Source organism: Notothenia coriiceps, unplaced genomic scaffold (genome assembly GCF_000735185.1).
Source record: "Notothenia coriiceps isolate Sejong01 unplaced genomic scaffold, NC01 NC01_scaffold00015013, whole genome shotgun sequence".
In the NCBI taxonomy this organism is placed as follows: Eukaryota; Metazoa; Chordata; class Actinopteri; order Perciformes; family Nototheniidae; genus Notothenia; species Notothenia coriiceps.
Window position 1 is genome coordinate 77,107 of NW_011347714.1, and position 11,154 is coordinate 88,260.

Sequence of the window (11,154 nt, forward strand, 5' to 3'; positions counted from 1 at the left end):
GAGACATCTTTAAAGATGACGTGAAGTAGATATCTTTATTAAAATAGTGTGGAACTAACCTGGCAGTCTTATGTTTTGTATTTGTGTTTGATAATTTAAGAAAGGACAATGCACATTCATTAACATGAGCGTTTGAGTCCATCACGTAAACGTGCCAGATTACGCAATAGAGTTTCATTCTAATCTGCAGTCTCTGACAGGTTGATGGCATTAAAAGAAAACATACAAGAGCGCAGAATAACACATGTGCATAATTGAAACCCTTAAAGGTCCCCATTATACTATTTTTAAACAATATATTATAGGTCTCATATATATACAGAACATGTCTCTGAAGTGTTTGGCTAAAATACCAAACAGATCATGCATTGTAGCATCCCATAAACCCCTCTGTTTCAGCCCTGTTCCAAAAGTGCTGATTCTGTGACTGTATCTTTAAATGCTAATGAGCTGCTGCTGGCCAAGCCCCTCTGCCAGATTCTTTGTTTTTGGTGATAAAACACAATGGTGGTCTAGGAGGGTATTCAGGTGATAAGGTGGGCGGGTGTTACCTTGGTCGGTTATTGGCTAGTGGTTGCCCAACCCAAAAAACATGGTGACATCACAAAGTGGTCAAAATCTGATAAGCTAATTTTCAGACAGGTTTTTATATAGATGCCTGAGCACAAACAGAGAGAGAATATTTTTTTGGATAGTTTCTGAATCTCTTAAGTGAGGGGACACATATTCATGTATTAAAGAAAAAGTGGATTTTGCATAATAGGTGACCTTTAAGCACAATTGACTCACGATTGCCGCACATATATTCCCTAGAAGATGCTGTTGTTCACTTTTTGTTAAATAATCTATTTTTATGCTGCACCCTCTGCGGGTAAAATCAATACCATATTTGTTGCAGCTTTGTATGTATATGCCAGTGAAACCCGATGCAGAAAAGCAGCCCTGAAGTCATTCAGGGTGAGGACCATCAGTGTTTTGAGGTCCTCATTTGTTCCGATGCAAAACTTTCTCCATGTTGAAAATTGTTATTGCACCTCGCAGTGAGTGGATATATTTGGCTCAGTGAGCTAAAAATAGTAACACTGAATGGATGTTGCTGCAAGATATTACATAATGATAGTGAATCGCCCGCACGGACATGAAAGGAGATGACTATTTTGAAGACACCGAGACAATAGCAATATTTCAGTTTGCTTCAATGTCTCATTTATGGGGGGGATTTTCTCACATTAGCATGTTTTTTATTATCATCTCACGTTTGACACTGACTTCTCAGTTACTGCAAAATAATACTGGATCTTAATGAAGCTAGGATGTGTAATATTATTTTCTCGATATCAGAATACAGTATATTGCTTTAACAAACAGAGAAAATGGAAGATAATCGCACATTATCATCCGAAAAATACTCAGTCAAAAGCACATTTTACAACAATCTTCTTTGACATTGACATCTTCTTTAGATCCCAAGTCATCTAAATATTTATTAAGTCCGCAAACACCATTATATAATGTTTTTAATGTAAACATTTCCTTTTTTAAACGAGGTGGAGGACAGGAGATCTCAAAGTCCATTTTGTGAAGGAAAATACTAGTGTAGCAGCACATTATATCCATATTTATGTTTTGGCTTGAGTACATATAAATACTGTACTTGATGAGACATTAATATAGAGCATTTATCTTTTTCTAGGTTTTATCCACAAGGGACTTCCCTGCATTATTAAAGTTCAGTTCTGTATTACAAATAATGTACTGGCCCTCTGGGGACAATAGTTTATGCTGCCTTTAACACCAAAGACCCTTCTTTTTATCTCCTTTAACATTTCCCTCTCTCTCTCTCTCTCTCTCTCTCTCTCTCTCTCTAGTTGATTGCTGTATGTTACTATGTGTGTTACGTAGGGTAGCTATACAACAGATTTCTCAATGTTAAGCCTTGAAATCAACAGATCTTTAGTCTGAACTCACTCCTGACTGTTACCTGCTTCTCTGTTGCTTTAGTGCCATGGACAGCTCGCCAGGACCACCATCACTATCTCCTCAGACTTCTATTGAAGTTATATAGCGAAGATGGGAGACAAAAGGAAGACACAGATATCAAATTACTCAGAAAAAACATCATCAATTGTAATCGTGAGAAAGACCGCGCCCATCTGGGTTTGTTTTTTAAATCTGGTTCCATACGTATGTTCTTAGACTTTTCTAAAATGGGGATAAAGTGCAAAGGTGCTGGTCGAATACCAGTTTAAATCTAGCAATTCACTAGTCCGAAACATAGTCCGAAACCAGTCTGTAAAATAAATATGTTCCATTTACAAAGCTAAAAAGAATATAGTTTGTAGAACAAAATGAATGTTACATTTGTTTCTGTTTCATCAGCATGACTCAAATGAATGACTCATGTGTATTGAGTCCTCACCTTGAGTCTAGCCCTTAAGCCTCGAGATCACATTTAGACTTTTTGTGAATGCAGTAATGTAGTAAACAGAGTATAGATTTTGATCTGTTTTTAAGATTGAAATAAGCTTTAATTTCAGCTAATCTTGTTTGCAACGTCCATCTTAATTCCTTGTCTGCACACCATCAGTTATCAATGGTGTGATGTGCTGAAGCTGCAAAGTAACTAACTTTATGTATTCATATGAAAGAGCTTTGAGTATCACTATGACTACAGATCCTCTGTAGTCATAGTGATGCTTGTAGTTCACTGGTCTGCCAGATGTGTGTCTATAATGTATTATAAATAGGCTCTATTATTATTTTTAAAGATGTATACGATTTAAATGTTAAATAGAGTAATAAGGAATCATGTGTTGCAATCATCAAAATATAACTCATCTCCTGAAAATGTAATGCCATGAAAATCCTACAGGTTGCCGCTTTAATGAATGAGACAGTGTTTCATTCTTAAAGAGATACATTGATAAAGAACAAAGAGGATTGTTTTTTTTTCTTATTGTGGGAGAGCAGATGGAGCCTGGAAGCTGTCTCTGTGTTGATGTTTGCCTCTCCGTACAGTAGTAGGCTACCCTGAGCAGAAACCCGCAGCGCCAGGCATGTTGAGTATGAGAGTTAAAAATAGCATCATCGGTCGGCCAAGCGCCGCTCCGTTACTACGCGCTTCAGCATTCTGCCCTGTGCAGGGGGAGTCTGCAGGACGGAGCAGCAGCAGCAGCAGCAGTGTGTGTGCGTGCGTGTGCGCGTGTGTCTCTGCATCACCACACTGAGGGCCTCTTCTGGCTCTGCTGGAGGGTTAACCCAACCGGACGTCCTTTGTATCCACCTTTATAGTAGAAATAAGAGGATGTATGATGACGCGTTTATATGACATGATGTTGTTTTGGATCATGATGGACAATTTACAAATTTGCTTTCAATGACATGGGAGGTTTAGACAAAAAATCTCTTTCCAGTTTTAAATTGGGAGGAGGTTGCTCCCTCTTTAGCCTATCATCTGTTTTCGAGATTTTCAGCGGGTGTTTCATTGGATGGTCGCTGGTTTTTAGCCACCGTACACACAGCGGAAGCTCCTGCATCCACCTTCAAAGGGAGATTCTCCACCTGACGTCTAGTGACTGACGCAGCCCCCAGGAGAAGGAAGTATTCCTCCATTTCTGTTGGGGTTACATATAAAGAAGGGTGCCAAAATAATAGTTCTTACAAATTGTAATGGTAAATCATCATTTGCCATTAGGACTAACGATGATAGGTTAGTGTGAGCATCTTGGTCACAATATGTTTTATTTGATAGGGTGGGGGAAGCTTTGCTCTTGCGTGTATGTGCATGAAGGTCTACCAGGTGTTTCCAGTAGAAAATCACGAAATAATAAATGTCCAATTTTGCAAATTTCCTTGATTCTGTTGAAGTCCCGGCGTGCGTTTTTTTCCCACAGCATCGCTGTTAAGAAGATGCTGCCGTGCACGCGCATGCATCGTGCAGGCAGGGAGGCAGAAAGGCGGGAGCGCGCGGCAGCACTCAAACGCTGCACGCTCGAAATTCCTCCAAGGAACCTCTGCGAGCTTTTCTTTTTTCATCACGCGCGAGCTAAAAATAGAAACGGGGTTGGATCGCGATCCAGAAATAGATAGGGGGCATCACTCCTATAAAAGGCTCACCATTCAAGAGTACAGTGTGTGCACAGTTTGAAGAAGCGAAAAGACAGAGCACATTTTGTGGAGAAAATTGCTTTTTTCCTGACACTTTCCGTGGTTTTATTGGAGGCTCCGAGGCTACGATGGTGAGTTGTGTGAACCTTTCTCCAGATGCACCTGTTTCCTTTTTCTTTCAGGCTCTATGTATGCTTTTTATTTAAACCAATGCAAAACGTAGATGTGTAGCTCATTTTCGATTTACGCGGGATGTGCGCGGGGAGAAACGCCATGTCATGAGTGTTTTGTGTGGATTTTTGCAATTGTTTGCACTATGCGTGAAGGGATCTCTAACCAGTCTGTTTGCAGCTACAAGGGAATCACCCTTAGTTCTAAATAAAAAGGGTGGATTTCTCTTCTCTCAGTTAAATGCAGTTGATCTCGTAATTATTTTTATATTGCTGTTGTAATTGTGTTAGACCCAAACAAGATTTCTGGAATATCTGGATAATTTCGGAGTGAGTGGGGAGCTGTCCTATGGCTGTGGTGCTGAACCGCTTTAAGAATGGCTTTGCCTTTTAGCACAGAGCGATCTTACAACACCACAGTGGAATTTTTTTTTCAAGTTCCATGCACCATGTTTCAAACGAAAGGCTTGAGACTTTTACGATTTCTCATTTATCATGCTTGCTCTTTCATTTTTCTGCTGTTTTAACGTGCAAAAGCTCAGATTTCGTTTTTTTTGTCATGCATAGGCTGAAGGGCAACAATCCCAAGAGCACATTGCTACCTTTACTATCCAATCGTTGTTTGCCGTTTTTTTCTCCCTTTTGTGCACGATGAGTCTCGAGTCGTGACTGCTAAAAGTGAGTAAGGCGCGTGCTGCGTCAGTGGCGTCTGGCTCCGGTGCGTCTGAGACAGATGGGGGGAATCGTGACCGGCTGGGAGACGCGTCCACCAATGAAAGGCTGGACGGCCCAATGAAAACGGAGAGAGGGTGGGGCCCCTGCTTCGGCAGCTGGAGCTTAGGAGCCAAATGAACCCTTTGTAAATAAAGGGAACTTTACTATTAATGAAACTGGAGTCACCGATCGTTGTCATAATGTGTTTTTCCTCAGTGTAAAGTGATCCGCACACATCAGATCAAGATTCTGTATTTTTGTGGGTTATGGTTTTGTTTAACGTCTCATTGGTGTCCATAGTGGATGTCGGGGGGCAGTAATGAAGCTGTCAGGTGCTTTGGCTTCCTGCTTAGGTGCTCTTTTCCTTTCGCATCGCTATGACGAGTCTCCCTGTCCAATGAAACGGCGGTCACCTCTGCTGCGCGTTAAAGTCTATAACAGCAATGAGATGCCGCCTCTCCTCATCGCCGCTCTTTTTAATAACAAGGCTGCGTGCTGCTGCAAAGCAATGCCAGCCCAGTGGCTTTCACTGTTGGTATCGGATGGTAACCCAAAATAACTGATTGTAGCTACACAAATGCCCCGTTGCAAAAGGTGTTTCTATCTGGAAACATCTTGAGGATGAAGATCCGAGGAATGGAGTAGATGTGGATTTTTTGGGAGCAGTTGTCCATCACGAATCTTTTTGCGGTCTGGGCTTGCTGTGCATACATGAATCTGGGAAGCCCTTACCCCAAAAAGCATTTGTGGAGGATAATTAACGCCGCTCTTGTTGTCGTACAGGCTGAGGTCTGGACTCACGAAGTGACCCAAAACACTAGCATGCTGCATTACAATTGATTCTAAATTATGTATTCTTTCCAGCTGTGATGCATGGGGAAGTGAAAGAAGCCACAGGTCAAAAAGGGTTATACAGAAGTAAGGAGTGTTTCCTTGCACCTCTGTACACACCACACCACCTCCAGCCGAAACAGTACTCATTCAGCAGTGAGTGTTTTGTGGCAGCTCGTGATGTGTTTAATGAAGCACACTATTCTGTTATAAAATAAACATTTGACAAGAGTGAGTAAATATTAAGGATTTGGCACAACACTGTTAAAATATAATTAGTATATAAACAAATAGTTTTTAATGACAAATAAAAGAATGATGGTGCATATTGATAACATTAATTTGTTCCCTAAACATGTACAATTTTGTTGTTTTTCAGCAAATAAAATTGCAAACATTGTCTTGAATAGAAGCTTTTGTTTTTTAGCAGCATGTTGTTTTGACTCTTATATTTCAGCTCTTTCAGAGGGAGGAAGATGAATCAGGAATTTTGGTCAAAGCAGTTCCTCAACAGTTCCTGATGAAACTATTTTTAAATAACTGACATATACTTTCTTCAGGATTTTAGGGGTTTAAGTCATCTGCGTAGATGTTGAATTGAAAATGATGTACTGTGAATAGTTTTACCGCTGCAGAAACTTGAGGTGCACCTACGTCATTTTAAAAATGTTTATGCAAATACACCTCTCTTTCTTTTACGATTGTATAGTTAAAAAATGCACATTGCAAGTTTTCCTATAAATCACACTCTATGCAGATGTTTTATGTGTTCTCTTCTGAATTTTGAGGGAAACATTCACTATGGACCAATGTAACTAATGTCACAGGTTACTCAGGAGCGGTTCTTTATACAAGGATGACATCATTGTCTTCTACTTTTTCATATTATTCTATTTGTGTTTGTCTGTGCCTTTTGAACTGACAGGTTGTGTACATCACACACACTATGCTGGGAGACGGCAGCAGTGACCTGACCACTGTGAGGTCAGCAGGTGGAATCCACAGAGTGAGTGAGGAAATTTGTGAGAGAAGTAAACCTTAGATTTTCCTCATTGTAAGCAAAAACGTCTGTAAACATGTTCATGCACCATAGCCGTGCATTCAATTTACGTATTTTATACCACCCTGAAATTTACAACTTGTTCTTGTTCTTGTTTTGTTGTTGTTCTTTTTCTTGAATCACCAAATATTACAAGCATGGAAATACAGATTGTCTATGCAACTTTTCCTTTACAACAACAATATTTGGGTATAGTATACTCGTTGATCAGTGTTATCTACAATAAAAACAAATATATGTCTACTTATTATTGCAAGTAAGGAATGAGCCCTAATCATTTACCAGCCTTCCAAAGGATTTCATTTGAACCTGTTCAGGCTCAGTACTAAACTACTGTATGTGTCACAACATGCCAGTGTATTGATCTTCAAAGATTCATCATGTTTTAGTGTGCAAACACTTCAACGGGCAGGAACTTATAAATACACCTTCTGTGTTAAAAATAAATGATTAGTCACACACACTGAAAACCTCAGTTGATTATTGCTACCCTAACCCTAGCATACCCTTAGTTTTACTTATGTTATGTTGCTTTTTGTTAATCCATCATGAAATACTGAGCCCTTTCAATTTGCTTTGTGAGATATTTTAATTAGAGTCACTTCATAGAGGAGACCCTGGGTCCTGGGGTCTCACCTATGGCCATGAGCAATAAGAAAAACCCCTTGGCTCTTGTGAGCAGGGAGCTCCTGTTCCAGGGGATTGAGAATGTGCTTAAGCCTCCCTCTCCCTGCGATCTCACCTCCAGGCCATCTTTCTAATCAGCTCACCTGCTTAGAGGAGAATTCAATTACACAAAATACACACACTGGTCTGCTTCGGTAGTTTTCTGTCTTATGTGGCGTGAGGATGGAGACAATAACTTTGTAAAAAGTCATTAATGGTAAACTATTATCTAATACAGTGAAACAAAACCAGATCATTTCAAAAAGTGTCTATTTTAGAGAAATATAGGGATAGATACTGTGTGTGATTTTCTTTTAAGGGGTTTACATTTAATTTCATAATAGACCTTCTGGTCGTTTTCTGTAAATCATTGGGGGATTTGGGGTTTTGAGAAAGTGTTTAGCATTTAGTGAGAACCTAACCTAATGTGCTGTCATTTTCTGTTAGTGGACAAACAATGTATAGTCAACAACACATAGACATTAAAGAGGAATTCCTAATGTATTTATGTTTCTATGACTGTCTGATAATGAGCATTTAAACATTTATGTTTTCTGAAAGGCAAGACAAAGGTTAATGTCTATAGGAGTCAATGTAAATCCATGTTATAATGGCACTTCTGCAGGTGTGTGTGTGTATGTGTGTGAAAGAGAAATAAATCCATAGAAAATACGTTTTTACAATTCTTGGTCGAATATATTCTGAAATAAAATTAGATGCAATACTGTGTTCTGCATGTATACATATTCACTGTAGCCCACAGACTTTTTTTGTAATCTATGATAAACCACAATTTGATACGTTGAAGATTCAAATCAATAATACAAAATATAAAAGACAAATACTTCATAGTGTACTATGAACGTTTTGGATAAACAGTTTTATTTGTGAGATTCACAAAGTAAGGTCAGCATTTGTAGTTCAGCTCAAACACGAACAGTGAACACATATTTCAATTGTATAATATTAATTTGAAATGGGCTGTTAGGCAGAATAGTGCTTTTCTTTTAAATTGATATGTGTTGATGCTAATACTTTTCTACTTTTATATAAACAACATTTTGAATGCAGGACTACTACACCCACACCAAGCAACCAGGAACAAACTTCAACTGAAATCTGTTTGTCATTCTTCTAACACTCTAAAGAAGTGTTCAACTATCTTGAAACAACGAGGTACACAATAACTGTTAAGGCTCCTAAAGAAAATGAATATTCCCCTGAATAATTCATTTGTGGCGGTTCTTATTTAACAAAAGGCAGAGACAATAAGTGTGTGTGTGTGTGTGTGTGTTAACTTTTACCTCACGATTGTTCTCCCTCCATGTGTGTCTTGTCTCCATTTATTTGTTTAAACTGATGTATTTAAACCTAACATTTTATATAAGTCTTGTTGTGTAATATCCTTTCTATTTTTTCAAATATATCATAATGTCTGTGGATTATGTAAAACAAAATTGAAGGAAGGAAACTGAACCCTTAACATATCCCAAAAAATACTTTGTGACCTTGTAATGTGTTAACTCTATATTTACAGTTAACTGTGTGTGCATGTTTAGTTTCGGATGATACTATATGTTTCAATATTAATAAGGCTTTTCACACCTTTCATGTAACAGCTGTATAATAAAAGCAAAGTGAAATCTTCTATAATGTGTCCTTATTGCTTTTCCATGTTTAGTGTTCGTGAAAAATAACCACAGCATTTATAAGTGTGATGTTTTCCTGAAATAAACACATAAAAAAACATAAATAAAAGCTTGAGAACCTAACATATGTTAAGAAGACACAGAATAAAATGTGTTATGTCTTGTAAAATCCACTTGAGTTTATAAAGTATAATATGTGTAATAATTGCTCTGTGCATATGGTGTTCTGCCTCTATGTGTGTGCGTTTAGTCCAATTACATTCATATTATCCTGAATGTACACAGTGTTGGATAACGATATATCTTATATCAATGAGGTTTATTCTCAGAAATGACAAATAAAAACAATGAGGTAACTGTAAGGAGCTATCCGTCAATATGCTGAATGTCTGACTGTGGAGCACCATCTGATCAAAAGATCTGTATACACCTCTGTGACTTTCCCACTTGTTTAATATGTTTTGTTAATGTCACAAATTAGCTTATCTCGTCATTCATCAATGTACAACTTAACCAGCTTCATCCACCTCTTTCACACTCCGTCTCACACAGACATCAGGCCTGCTGCTCGCCTGTCACGCTCTCCTGGTTATGATGAGCAGCTGGTCCATTTATGTCCGAGATGGCTCTTTAATCTACATTTCATTCAGGTTACTTTGAAAGCCTACAGCCAACAGTTTAGACTCCTGTTTACCATTGCTGCATTTCTATTTTTAGATGCAATGCTCTTATGTAACGCTCACTCTCACATCATGGACGGCTGCTGTCTGCTCCACTTGGCTGAATTGTGTGCTCTGTGGTGTCTGTGTGTGTTTGTGTGTGTGTGTGTGTGTGTGTGTGTGTGTGTGTGTGTGTGTGTGTGTGTGTGTGTGTGTGTGTGTGTGTGTGTGTGTGTGTGTGTGTGTGTGTGTGGTGTGTTTATGTGTGTGTGTATTCTAAGTTAGATTTAATTATGTGTTGTGTTGTTACTTCTATGAAGAGAGATATCAAATTCAAAAGGAAAGGAAAAATCCCAAATGCCTTCTAAGCTAAGCATACAGTGGCAAAAACAATAACAAAAAAAATTGTTTTACAATGAACACAAAATAACAAATTCAAGAAATATCATGCATAGGGCTGTTTTGTAGTTTTACTTTTTACCCACATTTAGGCCCCTTTGGTAAAATAGACTCAAAATAATTCTCACAGAATTCTCAGGTTTCATTAGATGTACATGTCATGATGTATTTCTCACGATATTGTGAGTGTATTTCATGAATACTTCTAATGATTGCTACTGTATACCAAAAGCGGCTATATTCCCATAAAACTAATACAATGGATGAACAATTTTGACAGGACACATACTTCTTGTTTTACTTCAAACATTATGGTAAGAAAATATCCTTTTATGGTATTTCCACCTTCTCAGAAATAATAAACCTTTACATTTCAATATAAAACATTGCACCTCGAATTGCATTTTTTTTATATCATTACAAAACCCAACTTGGCCGATGAGCAACATAATGAGCATGAAGAGAGAATTGGTGACAAAGACATACACTATAAAACAACATGACAGCTAAGGAAATGCCATATCATGTAAGACATTATATTCTTTATTTTATTTAAATGTACAAATTACGGGACGGAAGACACGGAGGACTGCGGTATAACACCAGATGGTAGTAAAGCTGAGATACCTTGCTATTTACTAATACGATCAGCTAAAGAAGAAGAAGAGGAACCAATCACAGCTAGCCAAGCTCTAATGCGGAAGTGTCAAACGCGGAAGCAAGCAACAATCCTTTTTTAGTACGCATGCATTTGCACTTTGAGCACACTTTTATTACATGAATACATATTTTATAAATCCAGGCGTTACTATAAACAGTTAAAGCAGACTTAGGAGTGTGCTGTGCAGGTATGTCGTCCAGCGGAGAAGCAGTGTTCCGGGCGGTGGAGACGCCGCTGC

At 38.4% G+C, this 11,154-nt stretch overlaps 1 long non-coding RNA gene across 1 annotated transcript; it reads left to right on the plus strand.

Annotated features, from left to right (window-relative positions):
• The first annotated feature begins 4,109 nt into the window (after positions 1-4,109).
• On the plus strand, positions 4,110-9,196 carry LOC104948753 (uncharacterized). The gene is made up of 2 exons (XR_798726.1): positions 4,110-4,238; positions 6,748-9,196. It is a non-coding gene; the product is annotated as an uncharacterized lncRNA (long non-coding RNA).
• The last annotated feature ends 1,958 nt before the right edge of the window (positions 9,197-11,154 follow it).